General features: G+C 31.5%; 1 long non-coding RNA gene across 1 annotated transcript; it reads left to right on the top strand.

Moving 5' to 3' along the window:
• The first annotated feature begins 3,065 nt into the window (after positions 1 to 3,065).
• LOC148620590 (uncharacterized) lies at positions 3,066 to 8,908 on the top strand. The gene is made up of 2 exons (XR_015920816.1): positions 3,066 to 3,260; positions 8,724 to 8,908. It is a non-coding gene; the product is annotated as an uncharacterized LOC148620590 (long non-coding RNA).
• Positions 8,909 to 9,376: the final 468 nt, after the last annotated feature.

Raw genomic sequence — 9,376 nt, 5'->3', positions numbered from 1 at the left:
TCAAAATAGAAAACAAAAAACAAAACAAAATGCGATAATCTCTTTTATCTCAGGGCACTTTTTTTCAAGAATTTTCATGTACTTTAGGTTAATCATCATTTGGATATCATACATGTACAAGTGTGATTAAAAAAATATAATCGTTTTGTATACTGACATTTCATCTGAAAATTCTTATTGAGAATGACATGGAATTTTTTTCCATGACAATCATAAATAGATCGTGACTCGAGCGAACAGCAGAGAGGCAGAAACTGATCTAAGCTATATGGGATAAACTGACCCAGAGGGAAGTTGAGTGAATACAGGTCACAAAAATATAAACATTACATTAATGATTGAAAAAGATATATGTATTCGCCGTTTTGAGATCCGTTGTTTTTACACTTGTGCAACAACATACTTGTATGTCCGGACAACATTATCATTTCACATATTGCATAACTTCCAAATGAGTTAAGTTGAAGGACAGCTTCATCCATATCTTATTATATTCATCTATCGTATTTGTTACTTATAATGTTCCTTCCCTTTGTTTGTTTTCGTATTTATGTTTTTTATTTTGCCATAAATTTCTTATTATTATTTTAAAAATTTTAGATTAATTTGATGTTGACTTAATATGTAAACCATGCATATATTAAAAACTTAATTTAATTTTAATTTAAGATATATGTGAAATGCTTTTCAGAGGGCGGGCTACGCAAAACAATCTTTTGGACACCAATTTACTGCTCTGGAACAAATGTAGTATCAGTGTAATTAAATTCGGTAATTCGACATTGTACTAACCTCAACTTAACATATGGGATTTTATATTGGAGAGTATTATTTTGTTTCAAATGCTAAGTCTGTTTAATGTCTTTAAATAAAACGTTTAAGCGCCTTTGAAGTATTATTACTGAAGTATTAGTCACTTGAATATAACAAAATTGTTTATAGCGTTACATGTACCCGTGATTTCATACTAGTGCGATCGCATTTTCACCCACGGAAGTTATTTCTATTCAATTTAAATTTTAATGAAGAATAAATAGATAATACTGGTTTTAAAGGAGTAATTAAGGGAACCAAGGTTCTAGTGGAAATCAACAGAATGTAATCCAGGGACAAAGACCAGACATGGAAAATTGACATACAAAACAAAAGACATTAAATAACTAAAATCATTCCTACAAAGTAACAAAAGCAAATGAGCAACTCGGACTCAACTAAATACAGGGAGCATGGACCAGGTGCACCTGCAGTGTGAGCGTCCTCTGCTTTTCTAGAAGCATCGGCCGACGAGTTGCTCATAAAAAGTCAAGTCCTGGGTAAACAAAAGAGGAAAGGAAAACTATGGCACGATGAACAAATCAGTTTTCATGGTGCAAATGGATGCACCATAACGATCCACAAGTTCATGATGGCCACCACAAATCTTCTGAAGTGATGATTTAATCTTATAGCAACATAACCTTGTTCCAGAGGCCTAACTGTAAGAGTCCTAGCGAAATACAAAAAGTCTGCGTAGTTAGAACCTAGAATAGCATATGGAATGTTTATGAAATATATTTAGTTAACAATCTTCTGAAGATTACACAGTATTTTCGCTGATATGATTACAAGAAAAAATCAACATTAGTGCGGTCATTATATGGTGTATAAGGACTTGTAAAGGCCCGAAACGAGTTTTTTTTTAGGGAAAAGACAAACATGGAGGTATCGTAACTTTTAATATAATACATTTAGTATATGAAAACAGTTTTTTTTTCCATTTCTTATAACAGTTATACTACAAATCTGAAAAAAAAACATTTAGAATTTTTAAAATCAAACTGTATGGTCAACATACAATAACTACAGGTGTGTCTTATAACAACACGCAGTTGAACAAATTTAATTATTTTTTCAGAGAGTCAAAGGCTGGGCGTTTCTTAAACATTTAAAAATTAGGGCAGTTACCTTCTACATTTTTGTAATTCGGAAGACTGGTTTACTGTCAAGTTTGAGCCATGGGCAGCAGTTGACTTCAAATTCAAATATTTAAATTATCAGAACTGCGATAAATACTTGGATACGTTTTGATAACTTAATTCAAACCATTCAAATATTAATGAAAATTGCATATTTAATGATGTTGTACGCGTGATTGAAGGTGAAACTACTCATCAGTAGCATGCAAATAAACTAAATATCGAGGCCCAACTGAGTTGCTCATTTTAATTTGTCTAAGTTTGTTTGTTTTCGTTTTTTGTTTTTTGTTTTTTCGTTTTTTTTTGTTTTTTTGTTTTTTTTGTTTTTGTTTTTTTGTTTTTATTTGTTTGGTTCATTTAATTCTGTTTTGTTTTTTTATGTTTGTTTTTGTTTATTTCGTTGTATGTGTGTGTGTGTGTGGATTTTCTCTGCCTATGCGTCATCCATGAATCTGTTCTTTATATTGTTTTTATCACCTGGGTCTTATATGTGGAAGATAAAATGGATACAGCTGGGATATTCCTGCAACACAATTGTGTCAGTGCAACACCATAGTTTCAGTGCAACACAATAGTTTCAATGCATCACAATGGTGTCAATGCAACACAATCTTTCAGGTGCATTTGTTTTAAAGTCATGTATTAATTATCCAAATGTATCATATATGGGAATTTTCTTATATCATTGTCTCAATTTAGTCTGTCATCGCGATGTTCAAGTCAGCCTTAAAACAAATTATGGAAATATTTTACAGTTAAATTACTTCGAGGCTTAAAAGAAAATAATATTTCTTGTTTTCTATTTCTTTAAATATACTTAATCAGAAGTTACATGAAATTAAAAATATAATCATATAATAATATGCATAAATAATATGTCGCTATGTGTAATTTAATTTACTTAAAACGTCGGTTGTATGTGAAACACATTATATGACTTTGGTAGTCTTAATGTGTATACTCAAATGAGCATAAGAAAAGGATTACCCTAATAAATATATTTAATGCATGCAAGTAACATATGTTGGAACAAGTAATGATTTTTAATGTTTTAATACATTGAATTATTTCGTGTTCTACTTAGCTTCATTATGGTAACCTAACAATACTTAATGCAGGTGTTTAATATGTGTATGCTTGACAAATCACATGTAAGCGAATCAACATAAAACACATTCTTGAACCGGCAGTGGGAAATTCCGAAAGGCCTATTAAAATTTATGACTGGTATTAACAAAAATAATACCACTAATAACGGACTAATAGGCAAAATGTACATGCAATGCTCATTTACTTCTGTGCTTTGTACGTATTGTTTAATTTTTGTTATGTTCCTTATTGTCTCTTGTCTGTTTTCCATGTTCGATCATTGTCTCTAAATTAAATATTTTTGATATTTTTGTTCCCTTGATTACTTTTTTTGTTCCGCGGTTTATTCAACGTGTCATAGTTTTCCTTTCTTCTATCGTTTAACCCGACCGAACTTGACATTTTTATGAAAAATTGGGCGGATGTTTCTAGAAAATCAGAGGACGCTTACACTACCGATATACATGGTCCATGCTACCAGTTTTTAGTTAATTCCGATTTGCTCATTTGCTTTGTTAGTTGTATAAATGATTTTAGTCATTTCATGTTATTTGTTGTGTATGTCTGTTTTCCATGTCTGGTTTTTGTCCCTGTATTACATTCGTTTGATTACTGCTATAACCTTGGTTCCCTTGATTATTCTTTCAAGAGAATATATCTTAATCTTCCATTTACATGCATGGAAACTTTTTATGTACAGAGTGTTGAGATCAATATTAAAAGTAAAAGATATAATTGCTTAAAAGCAGTGATAAAAAATGATGAATATATACCCAGGTAGCACGAACCTTTTCGAAATATTTTATTTAGAGTTTATTGGTAGTTTGCTAAAACATTTTCAACAGAACATTTTAAAATCGTTTTTAAAAAAATGATTTTTTCAAAAGGTTTTGATAACTTTCTGAAACATTTTACCGTTAAAGTTTGAAAAAGGTTTCAGAACTGTTTATTGAAATGTCTTTGAAATGTTTCAATAACATGTCACTGTACAGTTTTTAGATCTATTTTTAAACATCATTTTGCTTTTTTAGATATGTAGTTTAAAACAGTTTATACACATTTCTAAATTCCTTTTAAAACGTTTTTTTTTAAAAATTAAATATTAACATGTTTTTCTTATACTTCTACAACTATTTATTGAACATTTCAGAAAACCGTATTAAAACCATATCTGGAAATGTTTATAACCTGATTCAAAGGACTGTAATGAAAGCATTAGAAAAAAAACATCAGAAAATATTTGTTCGTAACATATAAGAAACATTTGTGTAGCATATCAGAGAGTAATCAAGGGAACCAACAAAGAACATAAAGTAACTTAAATCATACATACAAAGTAACAAAAGCAGATGAGCAACTCGGACTCCACTAAATACTGGGAGCATGGATCAGGTACACCGGTAGGGTAAAGGTCCTCTGCTTTTCTAGGAACACCCGCCGAGTTGCTCATGAAAAAAAACAAGTCCGGGATAGATGAAAAAAAGAAAGGAAAACTATGACACATTTTGAATGAATCAGTTTTCATGGTGCAGATGTTAACACCATAACGATCCATAAATTCATGATGACGACCACACAACTTCTGAAGTGATGACTTCAATCTTGTAGCAACAAAACCCTGTTCCAGAAGCCTATTTGTTAGAGTTCAAGCGCGGTACAAAATGTCTGCGTAGTTTCGGTAAGCTTTGGCATAACACAGGGGTTGTGATATGCACTCCATACGCAGGTGCTGAAGGGATGTTGGCACAGATGAAAGGAAAGTTGACAATTCTGAATGAAACGTCATCACATTGGTCGTAAAATTTGGTCAATAGTTTTCCTTTCCCATCGATTTCTAAGTGTATGTCAATATATGAGACTGACTTCACAGTGTCTATAGTATCCTTTATCTCAAGTTCTTTGGGATAAATGCAATGTATCAAATCCCCGAAATTAGGATTATTTGAAGATAATACGTCATCTTTATAGCGGAAACTGGGATTAAAGAAAATAGCCAAATGATGGTTTTTTTCTTTCGGATCAGATCAGCTAGAAAGTAGGTCTCTTAAGAGTGAAGGAATAGGTCAGCAAGTAAAGGAGCACTATTTGTTTCCATTGGAATGCCGACCGTTTGTTAAAAAACACGTCCGCCACACTGGACAAATATGTTGTCGATTAAAAACTCAAGCATTTGGTAAACATCTTCCTCTGTATATTTGGAAGATGATTTAGGACAATTTCTTACAAAGTATGAAGAATCTCTACCATGAACTATATATTTGTATCTAGGTGTACCATCTTTATTGGAAAAAAACGATGTATAATTTTTTAAGTCGGGATTTTAACTGAGTATGGGGAATAGAAGTATACAGTGTTGAAAAATCATAGGATTTAATGTTATTATATTCAGATGATAGTCCTGAAATGATTGTCTCCAAAAGATCTTTCGAATTTTTCTGGATTAAAATTAAGATTTGAATTATTACCACTACGGGAGTAACAAGTGTTATGGTAAGACTGCAGACCCTCTTTGACAGTTGTGAGTATAGAAGTTTGATGGTACAATTTGTTGCAGATCCAGCTATGAAACGTTGTTTGTATGGATTCTTGTAGAGTTTATGAATCCAGTACATAGACGGTATATCAATTATTGTCCTTGGTAAAGAAACCAAAAGAGGATAGCACAGATTTATGGTTTTCCACAATTTCTTCTTTGAAGAGTGTGGTAGCGGTATAGGTCTTATCACTGCTATTATTTTCTATGTCTACCTCTGATAATAAACATTGGATGTAGAACGTTTTGCAAACAAAAACAATGTTTTTTTGCTACATCGGAGTCTTTGAAAACTGATATAGTCTTGGCACTCATTACCCTACTTAAGAATTCCATTTGTTTCAAAATTAAAGACCTCACGGCCTTAACCACTCTGACAGAGAATCAATGTCTTCTTGTTCTCGTTTTATCCATTTTCTTGCATAGTCATGCACGGCATTCATAAGAACTTTGAAGTTATAATTACAATTTATGGAGCGTGATTCACGGTACTTAGTGCTTTAGAAGGGATATTACACAGAGATTCGTTTCCGATGATGGTTAAATCTCCCATAACGACGTGACCAGAAGGGCCATATTTGAATGGAGAGTTTTTGCAAGAACAGTCAGGTGGTTTAGCCTTGAAGTCATCAATGTCGAGGTTCTGCAATAGCCTTTTATAATTGAAAATTTTGGATGCAATGGGTGAAGTATAGGAATATGAAACAATTGATATGGATTTGTTTTTAAAATATTGGGGAATTTTTGGTAAAGTTTTTGTGATGGAGGATGTTAGCCAAATTGATTGCATCTGTACCTTTGTTGGCAAACAGTTTTCTCATAAATATCAAATATAGAATAAAAAATAAATAGGCCATGAAATTAAAATGCTCTAGCACTATAAGACAATAGAAGCAATATATAATTACATCATTTGATTTTTTTTTTTTAAATGACCGAACAAGGTTACACGTATTATACACATGCATTATACATCTACATGTAATACTAGTCTTCTTAATTTGTCATGCATATTTGATTTGCAATTAATTCATTCCAGTTTACTGTTCCTTGTCTTTAAATTAACAAACATCGATAATATATAGATGATGGCATCTCCATAGAAATAATAAGATAATAGTGTTATGGTATGCAACAGGCTGCTATTGAAATAGGTTAAAGGAAATCTTACCAGTGTGCGTATTATCCTACAGAAGTGTACAAGGAGCATACACTATTTTGAAGACGATTCAAAGAACTGGATCTGTCGAACAAGATATAAGTACAATTCTTTGTAGTTAGATAGTTAAAAACTGAATGCCAAAGTACTTCGAATTAATACTATTCTGCGTAATCTTGTCTTATAAATATAGCTGGATATTTTTACAATTTGCCAGTCACTAGACAACATCACGCTGTGAAGACAAACGCTCAAGTGATTTCTGATTTTGTTTTATTTTTGTTTTTGTAATGCCCCGAAAACTTGTACTGCACGGAAATTTTTGGTGATTCTCCGTTTCCGGTTTTGTATAATATTGATTCAATTGCATGTCCGGAATAACAAAATTAACATGTCAAAATTTATATCAAACAATTACGTGTTGACCCCGCACGGAGTACGTATTTTCGTATGATAGATAAGTTTCTCAGTGAATTAACTTATGTGTTTATATTGCCGAACTTAGAAGTAGAAATAGATGTATTTTGAGCATCACAAAGAACGTCCTATATCCTAGTGTAATTGGTTTTCGATAGCATATCAATGTTGTTTACCAGTTTGTTCAACAACTTATTAAATAGCTACAATTTAAAAGATATTATAAGACATAATTTGAAAGTGAAAATAAATAATTAAATAAATTTTTATCGATATGTCATATTTTCAGGGTCCATATATTACTTCCAGTGAATGTTATAATTGATTAACTTTGATATGGCTTATAACTTTTAATCACATCTTATATTTTTTAATTTGCTGTGATATGGTGTTCAAAGCATAAAAGCAACGATATGCAAGGTTATTCGTGCTATAATTCGCCCAAAATCAATAGGCTTTTCATATATTTGCTCTTCTATATCTCTAAAAACAATGCTAACGTCATGATGTTTTGAATGTGTTCTGGTAAGAAATATTATTATACAACCAGTACTGCGCACCATACATTTTTTTCTAACTACGCATGACCGCTGAATATAACGTAACAATTTCAATAACATTTGTTTTACATTCAAAATGTGTGTTGGGAGAGGTGGGTGCTTAAAATATGAGCTTTTTGGGGTTTATGCGAAAGTAAAATAAAGGGGTACTAAAGCTTATTTTTATTACACATACCCCTTATACGCAACATAGCAAAATCAAAGCCCGTTAGAATCAAGGAAATGTTCAGTTGGTTAATTCTTTGTAAATAGACCACACATGGAATTTTGCGTTTATGTCATATTGCCTATGTACATCACTATCAAGAACTCATGACCATCGAAAACGGATGAATGCACGATATAGATAAAAGTGTAAATGATGTGCCACTTGATGCTATTTAAATATGTCAGAGCAAATCTTTATCAGTGTGCGTATTATCTTTCAAAAGAACGTCGTAGATATTAACCCAGTCACTAGTTTTGCCTATGTTTATATTCAAACTTAAGTTGATTTCTGCCCAAACCTGGTCCTTTTAAGGTGTGTGTCAAGGAGAACAACTATCTTCTGAATGAATGTAGACGTTTGTTGTCAACAGTTTACAATCAGTTTGAAGTGTGTATTTTCCAACAGTTTTGCATCATAGATGTATGTTTAAGCCATTTTCCATTGTCATGATATGACAGATATATGAATATTGTAATTATGTTTATAAGTTCTGATATTTTGCATTGAATCTGACCAGGACATTTATTTTGAAACTTGAATATTATGATTTTTTGCATATTTGTATCTGTAAAAACACAACTCATGGTTTTCAAAGTGCAAAAAAAAGTCTTGATACAAAACAGCATATTTTAATCTAGCAGACAATGGTATTTTCATGATTGACACATACACCTAGTGCAAACAAAAATCAAGTAATATTTTATTGATAGTATGTATAATGTTTTCCTTCAGTTTTAATTATTACTACTGCAGGTATGTATATCGTGACTATGCCATTAATCAAGTACATCTTTTCTTTCAGAAAACCAAAGACCGGAAATGGACATTGCTTGGGATGTCTGAAGATGAATAAGTGAACTGACAAAACCTATCTTTGACATTTCGATTAGTTTGTTGCTACATCCACAAAATATAGAAAACTCGACAAATCTCATGTTAAACCTGTTGTATGTGTATGCAATTTTGCATTAAAATATTCATAAGTTAGATTGTTTAGAAAAAATGTTATTGAAAAACATTATAATAAATGGTTGTTGAAAACGTTATAATAACATTTCTGCAACCATACATTTCTACGTTTAAAAAAAATTTCTAAAAATATTTTCAGTCGTCTGTTTAAGGAAACGCTATAATAACATTATAGTGAATGGTTATTGAAAACGTTATTATAACATTTCTTCTTTTGATTACCGCTATAACCTTGGTTCCCTTGATTACTCTGCCACAATATATTTTGACGTTTTAAAAACATTTCTAAAACATCTTTTTAAGGAAACGTTTCTAAAACATTTTTACTACGTGTTTGTGCTAGCTGGGTATTTCTACATGGTTAAAGTTAAAGGATAAAGAGAGGATTTTGCATTGTAATTCAGCATTTCGAGATCCCGAAAGTATTAATAAAATAAGAATCGGTCTTCAGATTTCAATACGTTCTACAAGGACCATTCCAGTAAG

This window comes from Perna viridis, chromosome 3, assembly GCF_037379345.1.
Source record: "Perna viridis isolate PV_CMFRI_1.1 ecotype Kerala chromosome 3, ASM3737934v1, whole genome shotgun sequence".
NCBI classification, from domain to species: Eukaryota; Metazoa; Mollusca; class Bivalvia; order Mytilida; family Mytilidae; genus Perna; species Perna viridis.
This window is presented reverse-complemented; position numbering and strand designations above follow the sequence as displayed.